Raw genomic sequence first — 16,462 nt, forward strand, 5'->3', positions numbered from 1 at the left:
TGTATAGAAATACAACAGATTTCTGTACATTGTTTTTATATCCTGCGACTTTGCTGAATGTATTAGTTCTAGCAATTTTTTTGTGAAGTCTTTCAGGTTTTCTATATAGATTATCATGTAATCTGCAAACAATTAATGTTTGACTTCTTTGTTGATTTTGATGCCTTTTATTTCTTTTTGTTTTCTGACTTCTGAGGCCAAGACTTCTAGTACTATGCTAAATAGCAATGGTGAGAGTAAACATCAGTGTCTTGTTCCTGACCACAGAGGAAAAGCTCTCAGTTTTTCCCCATTGAGGATGATATTATCTGTAGATCTTTCATATATGGCCTTTATGATGTTGAGGTATGTTCTATCTATCCCTACTTTGTTGAGTTTTTTTTTTAACCAAGAATGGATCCTGTATTTTGTCAAATGCTTTTTCTTCATCTATCCAGAGGATCATACCCTTTGTTTTATTAATGTGATGTATCACATTGGTTGATTTGCAAATATTGAACTATTCTTGCAGTCCAGGAATAAATTCCACTCAATCGTGGTTCCTAATTCTTTTAATGTACTGTTGGTGCTAGTCTCTTGTTGAGAATTTTTGCATTCAGGTTCATCAGGGACATTTTCCTAATTCTCCTTTTTAGTGGGGTCTTTGGTTTTGGAGTCTAGGTAATGCTGACCTCATAGAATGAGTTTGGAAGTTTTCCTTCCATTTCTTTTTTTTAAGAACTTTTGAGAAGAATAGATATTAGCTCTTCTTTTAATTCCTGGTAAAATTCCCCTTGGAAGCCATCTGGCCCAAGATTTATTTGTTGGGAGATTTCTGACTACTGATCCAATTTCTTTGCTGGTTATGGGTCTGTTCAAATTTTCTATTTCTTCCCATTTCTGTCAGTTTTGGTAGTGTGTGAGTTTCTAGGAATTTGTTCATTTTTCACAGATTTCCTAGTTTGTTGGCATATACTTTTTCATAGTACTCTCTTATAATTGTTTGTATTTCTATGGGGTTGGTTGTAATCTCTCCTTTTTCATTCATGATTTTATTGATTTGAGTCCTTTAGCTTTCCTTTTTCATAAGTCTGGCTAGGGGTTTATCCACTTTATTAATTCTTTCAGAGAAACAGCTCTCAGTTTTGTTGATATGTTCTATTGATTTTTTTGTTTCTGTATTATTTATTTCTGCTCTAATCTTTATTTTTTCCCTTATTCTGGCTTTCAGCTTTATTTTCTGTTCCTTTTCTAGCTCCTTTAGGTATACGGTTAGGTTGTGTATTTGAGACTCTTCTTGCTTCTTGAGGTAGGCCTGTTTTGCAATATACTTTCTTCCTAAACCACCTTTGCTGTATCCTAAGGTTTTGGACTATCCTGTTTTCATTTTCATTTGCTTCCATGTATTTTTTTAATTTCTTTTTAAATTTTCTGGTTATTACATTCATTCTTTAGTAAGATGTTCTTTACCATTTATATGTGGTGTTTTCAAATTATTTATTCTGGTTGAGTTCAAGTTTCATAACACTGTGGTCTGAATATATGCATGGTATGATTTCAATCTTTCTGTACTTGTTGAATGCCAATTTGTGACACAGTATGGGATATATTCTGGAGAATGGTCCATCTGCACTCAAAAAGACTGTATTCCACTGTTTTAGGATGAAATGTTCTGAATATACCTGGTAAATCCAACCAGTCCAGTGTGTCATTCCAAGCCATTTAATGGGAATTCTTTGTGTTTCTTAGATTTTGATGTCATTGTTCTTTCCCAGGAAAGTTTTCAGCTATGATTTGCTGAAATAAACCCTCTGGCCCCTTTTTTCCTCTCTTCATCCCTAGGACTCCTATGATATGAATGTTACTCAATTTTAATGGGTTGCTAAGTTCTCTGAATCTACATTTGTGATTCCATACCTTCCTGCCTTCTTTTCAGCTGCATTATTTTCCATAATTTAATCTTCTATATCATTGATTTGTTCCTCTGCTTCATCCATCCTCATTGTTATGACATCCATTTGGGTTTGCATCTCAGTTATAGCTTTTAATTTTGACCTGACTAGAGTTAAATTCTTTTATCTAACCAGTAAGGGATTCTCTAGTGTCTTCTATGCTTTTTTTCAAGTCCAGCTAGTATCCTTATAATTGTTGCTTTAAATTCTAGCTCAGATATCTTACTTATATCTATATTGATTAAATCCCTGACAATTACTTCTACTTCCTGTTCTTTCTTTTGGGATGAATTCCCCCATCTTGTCATTTTATCCAGAAAAAGTAAAAAAGATTAGCTTGATCCTATGTGTGTTTTGATCTGCTTGTTTTTATTTAAGTTTATTTATTTATTTTGAGAGAGAGAGTGTGTGACTTGGGAGGGGCAGAAAGAGAGGGAGAGAGAATAACAAGCAGGCTCTGTGCTGTCAGCTCAGAGCCCTTCATAGGGCTTGTTTCCATGAAACATGAGATCATGACCCAAGCCAAAATCAAGAATAGGACACTCAAACATGTGATCCACCCAGGTGCCCAAGTCTGCTTGTTAAAAAGAAAAAAAAAAAAAAGCTAGATACCGGGGAGAGGAGTCAACATGGTGGAGAATAAAGGCACCCAAGGTTCCCTCATCCCTCAAATACAGCAGTACTGAGGCCAGAAGGCTTGGAATTCCAGGAATCCAGGCTACAGAGTGACAGAAACATCTCCAGGGGCCCATGGGGACAACTTAGTGGGCTATGGGTATGTGATTGTGAATTGGGAGAGACAAAACAGACAGCATCATCATGGAGGGTTTCAGGGCTTTCTCTGGACTGGGGCCTGCCTCACTGTACATGCATCTGTGGGGGGTATAGCGTGGGAGGGCAGCCCCAGGTTCAGTTGCTAGTTCAGAGGTGCAGAGAAAGCAGTCCCCTCCCTTGACTGCTGTGGGAAGAAGATATATAGCCACTCCAAGGACAAAAGACCATGCAGGCGCCCTCCAACCAGAGGCCCTTTGTCAGCTGGTTGGGTGGAGTGGCACTACCCCATGACTAGGGCATGTGGAGTGGGATCCTTTAAGACATTAGGGTTTGAATCCCAGCCAACCACCTGGAAGGCATGAGAGACTGTAGAGTGGGACAAACCATCCCACTCAAGTCCATGTGGCACTGTGAGGATGGCCTGAACAGAGTGGTCTAGGACACCTGGTCTGGGGAGGAGATACTGGGGTGTGGCCATTTTTCTCCCCATCACCAACAAGGTAGGGCTTCAGGGAAGGGAGAGCAGGCCCACAGTGGAGATGGAACCAGCCTACACCAAACCGTTCCCCTCTATGCACAGTAACTGTGTATCTACTAGACTAAGATTGACACTCACTGAACCAAATGGCCCCTTTTCCAGACCAGTGCAGCCACCAGTTCTAGGGTACCATCAGTCCAAAGGTTTTTCATTTTCTAATTTGATTCTTGGTCAATTATTATATATATTTTTTCTTCCATTTCTTCCTATTATTTCTTCCCTTCTCTATTCTGGTTGTTGGTTTGTTTAAATAGATATTTTTAATCTATTACTTTTACTCCTCTTCTGTATCTCCTTTATTTACCTCTCCTTCTCTCTTTCTGGATTAAGCTGTATAGTTTCTCTGATTCTATGCCTGGTCAATTTTTTTTCTTTTCTTTTTTCCCACCCCTGTCATTTCTCTCTTCACAAGAGATAAGTCTTCTCCTACAACCACCCCACTTTTAAGGTTTTTTTTCAGGATTACTTCAATGAACAAATCAAAACACACCTGGTGCAAGCTCCAAAGCCCCACTACCAGTATGGAGATGAGCAGAGTCACAACAACAAAGAGCATACAACACATTCCAAAAACACCTCCTGAAGGGCCAGGCTGTAGACAGTGTATGACCCCTTTTTAATATAGTAGTGTACATGGGTGCAGGACACGTAACAAGATATTAAAATACATAAAGGACAGAAAACTGGCCAAAATGATGAAATGGAATTTTCAAAAAGAATTCCAGGAAGAAATGACAGAGAATTACTCAAAACAAATATAAAAAATTGATCTGATCAAGAATTTAGAATAATAGTCATAAGATTAGTAGATGGGCTTGAAAAAAGCATAGAAGACAGCAGAGAATCTACTGCTCCAGAGATCAAGAAACTAAGAAATTGTCACAATGAATTAAGAAATGTTGTAAATGAGGTACAAAATAAACTAGATGCAGTGAAAGCGAGGATGGAGGAAGCAGAAGGGAAGATAAATGAAATAGAAGCTAAAATTATGGTAAAATGATGAAGCTGATAAAAAGAGAGATAAGAGAATCCTAGACCACAAGGGGAGAATTACAGAACTAAGTGATTCAATGAAATATAATAATATCTACACAATAGAAGTTCCAGAATAAGAAGTGAGAAAGGGGCAGAAGGTTTATTTGAAAAAATTATTGTTGAGAACTTGATTAATCTGACAAAGGAAGTTGACATCCAAATCCAGGAGGCACAGAGAATTCCTTTCAGATTCAACAAGGATAGGTTTTCTCCATGGCACATCATAGCGCAACTAACAAAATACAAAGAGAATTCAGAAAGCAGCTAGGACTTTAATCTACAAGGGTAGGCACATAAGGGTAGTAGCAGACCTGTCCACTGAAACCTGGCAGACCAGAAAGAAGTGGCAGGAAATAGTCAATATGCTGAATAGGAAAAATATGCAGCCAGAAATCCTTTATCCAGCAAGGCTTTCATTCAGAATAAAAGGAGAGAGGCCGCCTGGGTGACTTGGTTAAGTGTCTGACTTCCGCTTGTGTTATGGTCTCAGGGTTTGTGAGTTCAAGCTCTGCATCGGGCTCTGTTCTGACAGTCCAGAGCTTGAGGCATGCTTCCGATTCTGTGCCTCTCTCTGACCCTCCCCTGCTAGCACTCTGTATGTCTCTCTTTCAAAAATAAACATTAAAAAATTTTTTTAAAAGTATAAAAGGAGAGAAAAATATTTTCCTGGGAAATAAAAACTGAAGGAGTTCATGACCACTAAACCAGCCTGCAAGAGATCCTAAGGGGAACTCTATGAGTGGAATGCTACAAAGACCACAAAGGACCAGAGACATCAACACAAACATTAAACCTATACATAATACAATGACACTAAATCCATCTCTTTCAATAACTATCAATTTAAATGGACTAAATGCCCCAGTCAAAAGACACAGGGGATTTAAAAAAAACCATCTATATGCTGTCTACAAGAGACCAATTTTAGACCCAAGGACACCTTCAGATTGAAAGTGAGGGGACAAAGAGCCATCTATCATGCTACTAGAAGTCAAAAGAAAGCTGGAGTAGCCATTATTATAACAGACAAACTAGATTTTTTTTAAATTTTTTTTAACGTTTGTTTATTTTTGAGACAGAGAGAGACAGAGCATGAACAGGGGAGGGTCAGGGAGAGAGGGAGACACAGAATCTGAAACAGGCTCCAGGATCTGAGCTGTCAGCATGAGCCCAATGCAGGGCTCGAACTCACAGACCATGAGATCATGACCTGAGCTGAAGTCGGACGCTTAACCGACCAAGCCGCCCAGGCGCCCCTCAGACAAACTAGATTTTAAACTAAAGGCCATAACAAGAGATGAACAAGGGCAATATATCATAATTACAGGGTCTATCCATCAAGAAGAGCTAACAATGGTAAATGTTTATTCCTCCAACTTGGGAGAACCCAAATATATAAATCAATTATCACAAACATAAGCAACCTTATTGTTAAGAATATGGTAATTTCAGGGGACTGTAATACTCCACTTACAACAATGCACAGATCATCTAGTGGGAATCAGTAAAGAAACAATGGCCCTGAATGGCACATTGGACCAGATGGACGTGACAGATATATTTAGAACTCTACATCCCAAAGCAGCACAATATACTTTCTTCTCCAGTACACATGGAACATTCTCTAAGATAGATCACATACTGGGTCACAAAACAGCCCTCAATAAATATGAAAGAATTGAGATAATACCATGCATATTTTAGATTACAGCACTATGAAACTTGAAATCAACCACAAGAAAAAGTTTGGAAATCCTCCAAATGCATGGAGGTTAAAGAACATCCTACTAAAGAATGAATGAGTCAACCAGGCAATTAAAGAAAAATTTAAAAATATATGGTAGAAAATTAAATGAAAGCTCAATAGTCCAAAACTTTTGGGATGAGGCAAAGGCAGTCATAAGAGGAAAATACATTGTAATCCAGACCTATCTAAAGAAACATGAAAAATCCAAAATACAAAACCTAACTCACACCTAAAAGAACTAGAAGCAGAACAGCAAAGAAACCCCAAAACTAGCAGAAGATAAATAATATTAAAGCAGAAATAAACAAAATAGATCAGGAGAACAGATCAATGAATCTAAGAGCTGTTTTTTCGAAAAAATAAACAAAATTGATAAACCACTAGCCAGACTTCTCAAAAAGAAAAGAGAGAGGACCCAAATAGACAAAATCACAAATGAAAGAGGAAAGATCACAACCAACACCACAGAAATACAATTATTACAGAATACTATGAAAAATTATATGCCAACAAAATGGTCAACCTAGAAGAAATGGGCAAATTTCTAGATACACATACACACTACCAAAAAAATGGGAAGAAATAGAAAATTTGAACAGACCCATAACTAGTGAAGAATTGCATCAATTGTCAAAAATCTCCCAAAAAAATGAGAGTCCTGGGCCAGATGGCTTCCCAGGGGAATTCTACCAGACATTTAAAGCAGAGGTAGTACCTACCCTTCTCAAGCTGTTCCAAAAAATAGAAATGGAAGGACAGCTTTTGGACTCATTCTCCGAAGCAAGTATTACCCTGATTCCCAAACCAGAGAGAGACCCCACAAAAAAGGAGAATTACAGGCCAATATCTCTGATGAACATGGATGTAAAAATTCTCAAGATACTAGCAAATCAAATTCAACAGCATATAAAAAGAATTATTCACCATGTTCAAGAGGGATTTATTCCTGGGCTGCAGGGCTGGTTCAATATTCGCAAATCAATCAATGTGATACATCACATTAATAAAAGAAAGAATATGATCCTGTCAATAGATGCAGAAAAAGCATTTGACAACACTCAGCATCCTTTCTTAATAAAAACCCTCGAGAAAGTCGGGATAGAAGGAACATACTTAAACATTATAAAAGCCATTTATGAAAAGCCCACAGCTAATATTATCGTCAATGGGGAAAAACTGAGAGCTTTCCCCCTGAGAACAGGAACATGACAGGGATGTCCACTCTCACCGCTGTTGTTTAACATAGTGTTGGAAGTGCTAGCATCAGCATTCAGACAACAAAAGGAAATCAAAGGCATCAAAATTGGCAAAGATGAAGTCAAGCTTTCACTTTTTGCAGAAGGAAGGAGGCAAACCATTAGAGACTCTTAAAACTGAGAATAAACTGAAGGTTGATGGGGAGTGGGAGGGAGGGGAAAGTGGGTGATGGGCATTGAGGAGGGCACCTGTTGGGATGAGCACTGGGTATTGTATGGAAACCAAATGACAATAAATTTCATATTAAAAAAAAAAGAACTTACCAAACTCAACACCTGAAAAACAAATAATCCAATGAAGAAATGGTCAGAAGACATGAATAGACACTTTTCCAAAGAAGACATCCAGATGACCAACAGACACATGAAAAGATGCTCAATGTCACTCAGCATCAGGAAATATATATCAAAACCACATTGAGATACCACCTCACACCGGTCAGAGTGGCTAAAATGAACAACTCAGGAAACTACAGATGCTGGTGAGAATGTGGAGAAATGGGAACCCTCTTGTACTCTTGGTGGGAATGCAAACTGATGCAGCCATTCTGGAAAATAGTGTGGAGCTTCCTCAAAAAATTAAAAATAGAGCTACTCTACGACCCAGCAATAGCACTACTAGTAATCTATCCAAAGGATACAGGAGTGCTGATGCATAGGGGCACATGTACCCCAATGTTTATAGCAGTGCTTTCAACAATAGTCAAATTACGGAAAAAGCCTAAATGTCCATCAACTGATAAATGGATGAAAGATGTGGTTTATATATACAATGGAAAACTACTTGGCAATGAGAAAAAATGAAATCTGGTCATTTGCAACAACATGGATAGAACTAGAGGGTGCTATGCTGAGTGAAATAAGTCAGAGAAGGACAGACATATGTTTCCACTCATATGTGCATCTTGAGAAACTTAACAGATGACCATGGGGGATGGGAAGGGGACAAAATAGTTACAAACAGAGAGAGAGTGAGGCAAACCATAAGGGACTCTTAAATACAGAAAACAACTGAGGGTGGATGTGGGGGTGGGGAAGAGGGGACAATGGGTGATGGGCATTGAAGAGGGCTCTTGTTGGGATAAGCTCTGGGTGTTGTATGTAAGCAATGAACCATGGGAATGTACCCCAAAAATCAAGAGCACACTTTACACACCATATGGTAGCCAATGTGACAATAAATTATATTTAAAAATTTTTTTAAAAGAAAAAAAAAGAAAGGAGAAAACCATAATTTAAGTTTCTACACTATATGGAAGTGGTAAATTATTTGAAGGTACAGCATGAGAAGTTGAATATGTTAATATAAACCCTATAATACCCACTAGCAAAGAACTTTTTGTTTATTTTTTTTATTTTTTGAATGTTTATTTTATTTTTAAGAGAGAGAGAGAGACCATGCGCAAGTGGAGGGAGGTAGGAGCAGAGAGAGAGGGAGATACAGACTCTGAATCAGGCTCCAGGCCCTGAGCTGTCAGCATAGGACCCAATGTGGGGCTTGAACTCACGAACTGTGAGATAATGACCTGAGCTGAAGTTGGACACTTAACTGACTGAGCCACCCAGGCGCCCCAACAAAGAACTTTTTATTTAAAAAAAAATTTTTTAACATTTATTTTTGAGACAGAGAGAGACAGAGCATGAACAGGGGAGGGTCAGAGATAGAGGGAGACACAGAATCTGAAACAGGCTCCAGGCTCTGAGCTGTCAGCACAGAGCCCGACACGGGGCTCAAACTCACAGACCATGAGATCGTGACCTGAGCCGAAGTCGGACGCTTAACCAACTGAGCCACCCAGGCGCCCCAACAAGGAACTTTTTTTTTTTTTTTTTTTTTTTTTTTTTATTTTTGGGACAGAGAGAGACAGAGCATGAACGGGGGAGGGGCAGAGAGAGAGGGAGACACAGAATCGGAAACAGGCTCCAGGCTCCGAGCCATCAGCCCAGAGCCTGACGCGGGGCTCGAACTCACGGACCGCGAGATCGTGACCTGGCTGAAGTCGGAAGCTTAACCGACTGCGCCACCCAGGCGCCCCAACAAGGAACTTTTTAAACATACTAACAACAGTGGAGATTATTTTACTAGAATAATAAATACTCAATCCAGTATTTGATTGAAAGAAGAGAGGGAATAAAGAAAAAAAAATGAACAAGGAACAAGTGAAACAAATAATAACAATTGGCAAGATGATAAATTTAAATCCAACTACATCAATAATTACAATAAATGCAAAATTCCTAGTTAAAAACAGATTACAGATGGAAGAGAGGAAGGAAGGAAGGAAGGCCCAATTATATTCTCTGTACAAAAATCTCACTGTAAAATATAAAAACACTGATAGCCAAAAGTAAAAGAATGGAAAAAGGTATACCTACAAACTCAAAATTAAGTTACAATGACAATATTAATATCAGAAAAAGTAAACTTCAGAACAAGAACTATTACCAATGATAACAGGAAGCCTTATTTTTTTAATTTTTTTTTTACATTTATTTTTGAGAAACAGAGTGAGACAAAGCATGAGCAGGGGAGGGGCAGAGAGAGAAGGAGACACAAAATCTGAAGCAGGCTCCAGGCTCTGAGCAAGCCGTCAGCACAGAGCCTGATGCGGGGCTCGAACCCACAAACTGTGAGCCGAAGTTGGACGCTCAACCGACTGAGCCACCCAGGTGCCCCAACAGGGAGCATTATTTAATGACCAAAAGATCAATTCATTAAGAAGAAAAAGTAATTTTATATGTGTATGTATCTAATAAAAACTTTCATATAAAACGGAAATGTTAAAACTAAGAGGAGAAATATACGGGTCTATAGCCGTAATAAATACAGTTGTAATAACTGACAGAATAGAGATAAAATCAATAAAGATATAGAGGACTTGAATAATACTGTCAATAAACTTACATAATTGACATTTTAAAACACTTCACCAAACAATAGCATAATACACATTTTTTGCAAGTGCAAATGGATCATTCACCAATATAAAATATAAAACATTAAAAACACACTTCTAAACATCCCATAGTTTCAAAGAGAAATAGCAACGTAACTTAGAAAATATTTTTAAGTGAATGAAAATACAATATATCAAAATTTGTGGGACACATTTAAAGCAGCGCTTAAAAGGAAATGAATAGTATTAAATGCTTATCTGAGAAAACAGCAGGTGAGCCTGGGTGGCTCAGTCAGTTAAGAGTCTGACTCTTGAATTTGGCTCAAGTCATGTTCCCAGAGTCATGGGATCACGCCTCGCATCAGGGTCTGTGTTGAGTGTGGAGCCTGCTTAAGATTCTCTCTCTCTGCCTCTCTCCCCCACTCATGCTCTTTCTCTCTCTAAAAATGAATGAATGAATAAATAAATAAATAAATACCAAGAAAGGTCTGAAATCCATACTTTAAGCTTTCACCTTAAGAAAATAGGAAAAGAAGTGCAAATGAAGTCTAAAGTAAACATGGGGAAGGAAATCATCAATACAAGAGCAGAAATGAGTAAAATTAAAAACAAAACAAAAAAAAAGATAGAAAAAATCAACAAAACCAAATGTAGTTCTTTGAAAAAAGTCAATAAAATTGATAAATTTATGACCAGAATGGGGTAGAAAAAAGAAGACACAAATGACCAATGTCAGAGATCTAAGTAGGGCTATTACTCCAGATTCTATAGACATTAAATGGCTAATAAGGGAATTTATGAACAGTTTTATGCCAATACATTTGATATCATGAATGAAATGGGCAAATTTATTGAAAGACAAACTACCAAAGTTCACTCAAGAATTAGATAACCTAAATCATTCTGTATCTATCAGATAATTTGAGTTCAGAGTTTAAAATCCTCCCACCTAAAGACACCTCCAAGCTGAGAGGTGAATTCACTGGTGAATTCTATAAAACGCTTAAAGAATAAGTTCTTTTAGAATATAGAACTTGTTCAAAATATAGAAGGGAATGTTTCTAAATTCATTTTATTTTTTTATTTTTTTAAATATATGAAATTTATTGTCAAATTGGTTTCCATACAACACCCAGTGCTCATCCCAAAAGATTCCCTCTTCAATACCCATCACACACCCTCCCCTCCCTCCCACTCCCCATCAGCCCTCAGTTTGTTCTCATTTTTTAAGAGTCTCTTATGCTTTGGCTCTCTCCCACTCTAACCTCTCTTTTTTTTTCTTCCCCTCCCCCATGGGTTCCTGTTAAGTTTCTCAGGATCCACATAACACTCAATTCATTTTATGATACCCATATTACCCTAATACCAAAACCATACAAAGACATTACAAGAGAAGAAAACTGCTAACCAATATCCTTCATGAACAATGACTCTAAAATTCTTAATACAATATTGGCAAATTGAATCCAGCAATACAGCTTGAATAATGCAGGGGTTAGGGACATAGAGCCTTGTGTAGTTGAAAATCCACATATAACTTTGACTCCCCCAAAAAGTAGTTACTAATAGTCTACTATTGACCAGAGACCTACTAATAAGAGTTGATCAGCACTTATTTTGTATATGTATTATATACATATACTTACAATAAAGTAAGCTAGAGAAAGGAAAATGTTTTAAAGAAAATCATAAGGGAAAGAAAATACATTTACAGCATATTGTATTTATTTAAAAAAATCACATGTAAGGGGACATGCACAGCACAAACCCATGTTGTTCAAGGGTCAACCGTATATAAAAAGAATAAAATATGACCAAGAGGAGTTAGACCAGAAATGAAAGCCTGGTTCAACATTTGAAAAGTAATAAATGTCATTCATCTTAAGAAAAGACAAAAAAGGAAAACTGTATAATCATTTCAATAGATGCAGAAAAATACACTAGCTTTGGGGTCAAACCTCAGCTCAAATTCCATTTCCACTGCCCACCAGTTGTATAACCTTTACCAAATATTATTGAGCAGCCCTAGTCTATACACTATGTAGAGTAATTCCACCCTCATATTGTTAGAGTGATGATTAGTTAAGACATCTATGAAGTGCTCAGAGTGTACTCTGCCCCCAGTGACTCCTTCCAGAATAGCCTTGGTTTGAGGACAGGTGATGGGATTATCACATGAGGGCCTAAGAAGCAAGAAGGGTCAGCACTCATCACTGTTCCCCGCTCACTGAGCCAGTAAGACTGAGCTCCTCATGGAAGCAGCAGCAGCTGTCTTAGCTGGCCCTGAGGGGAGCTGCCTTGCTCTGAAGCCATACATAGCAGGCATCACAGAGTGAGGTCTCAACCTTGGGCTCTGTGTACAGGACGTAGCCTTCAGTGTGTCTGAGCCTTTGCCAGAAATGCTGCTTCAGTCATTTCAAAATCCTGTGAGGGGTTGGACTTAATTCACTGAACTGCGAGAAGCACTTGGAGGTTTCTGAGCAGAGTAGAGACATGACCACAGAAGTGTTTGGAGTTTTTATCGGAAATCTGAACTGTACATACATCAGATGTAACTTTGTTGAGAACCTGAAGTGACGAGGTCTTAGAGAATTTGCCAAGGAATGCTACACCAGACAATTCACCCTAGCAGTAAGGAACACTTCCAGGTCTCCTTGCATTTGTCCAGGACTTTGTATGGCCTTTACCTTCTCAGGCTAAGGCATCCTGCTGTGTTTCTTTGCACAACTTGTTTGCCCAAAGGAAGGGGCTCCTCCTTTGTCACACAAGGGAAAGCCCCTCTGGGTCATTCTCTCTGGCCACATGGAGGAGCAAGGAGAGATGTGGGTGGACTCAAAGGTGCATCCACAGGGGGTACTCCCCACCCAATCTGATGGATGATATTGTTGCCCCACTTCTGTCCCCCTTTTGCCTTTAGAGTCCTTTGTCCTACTCCCTTCACTTCAGGGAGGGATGTAAGGGCAAAGAAGAAACTTGGATGATCCCCATGAGGGGTCCAAATGGCTTGTAGCAGGAGTCTCTGGGATGCTGTCTGGAGCATTTGCACATTTGTCAAAGCTAAGCTAGGTGACACTATCTTTTTTCTTTCTGAAATATGTTGGGAGTCTCTGGGGAGACTGATCCAAAGAAAAAGACTCTTGGGTAGCTCAAGGTTAACAGCAGTCCTCAGAGAATAAATAATCAGTTTGGGTTAATGAGATAACAACTAATAGAGCACGTTGTGTGGTGCCTGGCACATAATACATGTTCAATAGTTTTTAGCTGTTTTTATATTTAATTATTTCTTACAATAGGAAAGAAATGGCCATAGGCAAAGGGCCAATTAAAAGCTAAAACCATAGCACTTAGTATAGACCAGGCACTGTTTAAACAGCTTAACACATGTAAGTTTATTTTATCCTCACAAGAATTCTATAAGGTAGGTACTATTATAACATCCACTTTACATTTGAGGAAACTGCAGCACAGATCATTTAAGTTATTTTCCCAAAGTCCTACTGAAAGTACCCAAAAGGTGTCATGCAAACCTCTGTACCAAGGACACATTCTGGTCCTGTAGTTCCAGGATGCCCTGTGCCTACAGTTCATGTCACGAGTGTGTGTCTGAATTTTTGGTCTCATTCACACTCTTGTGGGGCTGATTACTCCAGAACTACCAATAACTGACTATGGAACTAGCACGGATCTTCTTTGCTTGTTTGCCAAAAGTAAATGAAAACCCAGATACTGTAGATACTGTATGATGTATTGGAAAGAGCAATGGCATTTATTAACTTAGTGAGAAGCCTGGAGGTGGCAGCTCTAGGGTTGACCCAGTGCTAGTTTCAAGGACCCAGGCTACTTCCATTAACAATGCATAGCTTTTCTTATTAAACTGGTCCCTCGATATCCCAAATGTAGGGCAGGCAAAAGAAGGGAATATTTTTGTCTCATATGCCTTCATTCAAGTGAGGCCTTCTCAGAACTGTATTTGCCTGCATTAAGGATATGTCTTGGCAAGAAGACAGATCTCTGCAACTGGCTTACACCAAACAATGTTCACTTGAGGGGCCTAGGGGAGGCTCAACCTCTCCTGAATGATATAGCCTCTCACAGGTGGTGGACAAAATCTGGGTTCTATGAGTAATGAAGAAGTGGGGAGTGGCTTGTGGAAACAGTCATGTATCCCTCATTACAGTGGAGGAGTGCCCGTGCCTGTCACCACAACCTCCAGCCTCTTCCACCCCTCCCCCACCCCCCTGCCCACTGCCTCTTCAGGGACATCAGTGGAGCATTTGTTCCCTTTCTGTCTTCCATGCATGAACAAACTGCATAATTCTCAGCAGCATACAAACAGGCACTATATCTCCGACCTCGAAAATCCCTATCCTGATCCCATACATCCCTCCAGCCACTGCCCCATTTCTTTGCTTCTCTGATAGCCAAAACCCCTTGAATTGCTTATCCTTACCATCCCTTCTACTCATACTCTGTTTGACTCAGACTTTTGTCTCACTGTCCCCACCAAAACAGCTGTTAATGCCACCGAACTTTCACTTGTCATAGCCAGCGTTCATTTCCCAGTCCCTGTGTCAATGTCTCAGCAGCAAATACACAATCAACACTCACTCCCTCTTGAAATGCTGCCTCTGCTGTATTCCTGGAAGCCTTGTCCTAGTTCTCAGCTTTGTGGCTTCCTGCTCTGTGTGGCCTCTCCTCTTCTCTCTGACCCTCTCAGTTATCTTCTGCACACAGTGAGTTTGTCCAAGCTGAGTTCCTGAAATACCACCTCCGTGTGCCCCATTCCTAAGTTTTTACATCTACAGCCTTAACGTCTTTCAGCTTCAGGCTGGTGAGGCCAGCAGCCAACCACTTGCCAGGTCCAGTTGAGGGTCTGACAAGTGCTTCCTGCTTTGTGTGCTTAAAACCTGATTTTTCACACATCCCCATTCTATCAAGAGCTCAGCCCAAACTCTTGAAATCATTCTTTAGTCTTCTTTTTCTCTCTTGCACCCCAATATAATCTATGAGCAAATATTGTCCACTCTTCTTAAAAATAGATCCAGAGTTTACCCACCACTAGCACTGTACTTCTCACCTGGGCACTGCAGTGGCCTCATAGTTGCTCTGTTTCCACTCTTTGCTTCCTGGGTCAGCCAGTCCTCCATATGCAGCCCAGGTGATGGCTTCACAATGAAGATAGGAACTGTCAGGCCTACTCAAAACTCTCCCAGACTCCTCATTCCACCTACAGCAAAGCCCCAGTGCTTACTGTGTATTGCCAGGACTAGCTCCCCCTTCCACTCTGACTTCACCTCCTGGCAGTCTCTCTTCACTCTCCATTCCAGCCACACCCTCCTCCCTGCTCTTCTAGAACTCACCAAGTGTGGCTTCACTTACCCTGTTTATTTCTCCTCCATATCACTTTTCACTACCCGACAACACATATTAATGTGTTTATTTATTCTTTGATTCCTGTGGTATAATATAAGCTGTGTGAAGGCAGGGACTCTGTCAGTCTTGCTTAGCGCTAAAACAGTGCCTGGCACCTACTGGATGCTCAGTAAATATTGATTGACTGCTATTTAAATGTGTGACCTCATATAAGTCACTTTAGATTGGAAGACCTCACTTGCCTCATTTATAAAGTGAGGGGTCTCACTGACTTCCAATATTCTTCTTTCATTTTTTAAAATTAGTCTCTAGAAACACAATGTATTAATTTGCTAGGGTTGCCATAATAAAGTACAGACTGAGTGCCTTATACAACAGAAATTTATTTTCTCACAGTTCTTTGATTGGAAATCCAGGATCAAGGTGTTGGCAGGGTTGGTTTCTACTGAGAGCCACTCTCCTTGGCTTGTAGGTGGCCATCTTCTCCATGTGTCTTCACATGGTCTTCCCTCATGTATGTCTGTGTCCAAATTTCCTCTTTTAAAAGGACATCAGTCCTATTGGGTTAAGGCCCACTCATGTGACCTCTTCTTAACCTAATCACCTCTAAAAAACCACACTTTAAAATGAAAACTGATGCAGCTGCTCTGGAAAACAGTGTGGAGGTTCCTCAAAAAGTTAAAATAGAACTACCTTGTGACCCATCAATAGCACTGCTAGGAATCTACCTAAAGGATATAGGAGTGCTGATGCATAAGGGCACATGTACCCCAGTGTTTATAGCAGCACTTTCAACAATAGCCAAATTATGGAAAAAGCCTAAATGTCCATCAACTGACGAATGGATAAAGATGTGCTTTATATATACAATGGAATACTACTTGGCAATGAAAAAGAATGAAATCTGGCCA

General features: G+C 39.4%; 1 long non-coding RNA gene across 1 annotated transcript in view; it reads right to left on the reverse strand.

Annotated features, from left to right (window-relative positions):
• The window catches only part of LOC109249493 (uncharacterized), a 57,129-nt gene extending 41,685 nt beyond the window's left edge, over positions 1–15,444 (reverse strand). Inside the window, exon 1 of the long non-coding RNA XR_002072608.1 lies at positions 15,256–15,444. This is a non-coding gene — a long non-coding RNA (uncharacterized LOC109249493). The remainder of the gene's footprint in view (positions 1–15,255) is intronic.
• Between the last annotated feature and the right edge of the window lie 1,018 nt (positions 15,445–16,462).

Source organism: Panthera pardus, unplaced genomic scaffold, assembly GCF_024362965.1.
Source record: "Panthera pardus isolate Hobbes unplaced genomic scaffold, ASM2436296v1 HiC_scaffold_17, whole genome shotgun sequence".
Lineage (NCBI taxonomy): Eukaryota > Metazoa > Chordata > Mammalia > Carnivora > Felidae > Panthera > Panthera pardus.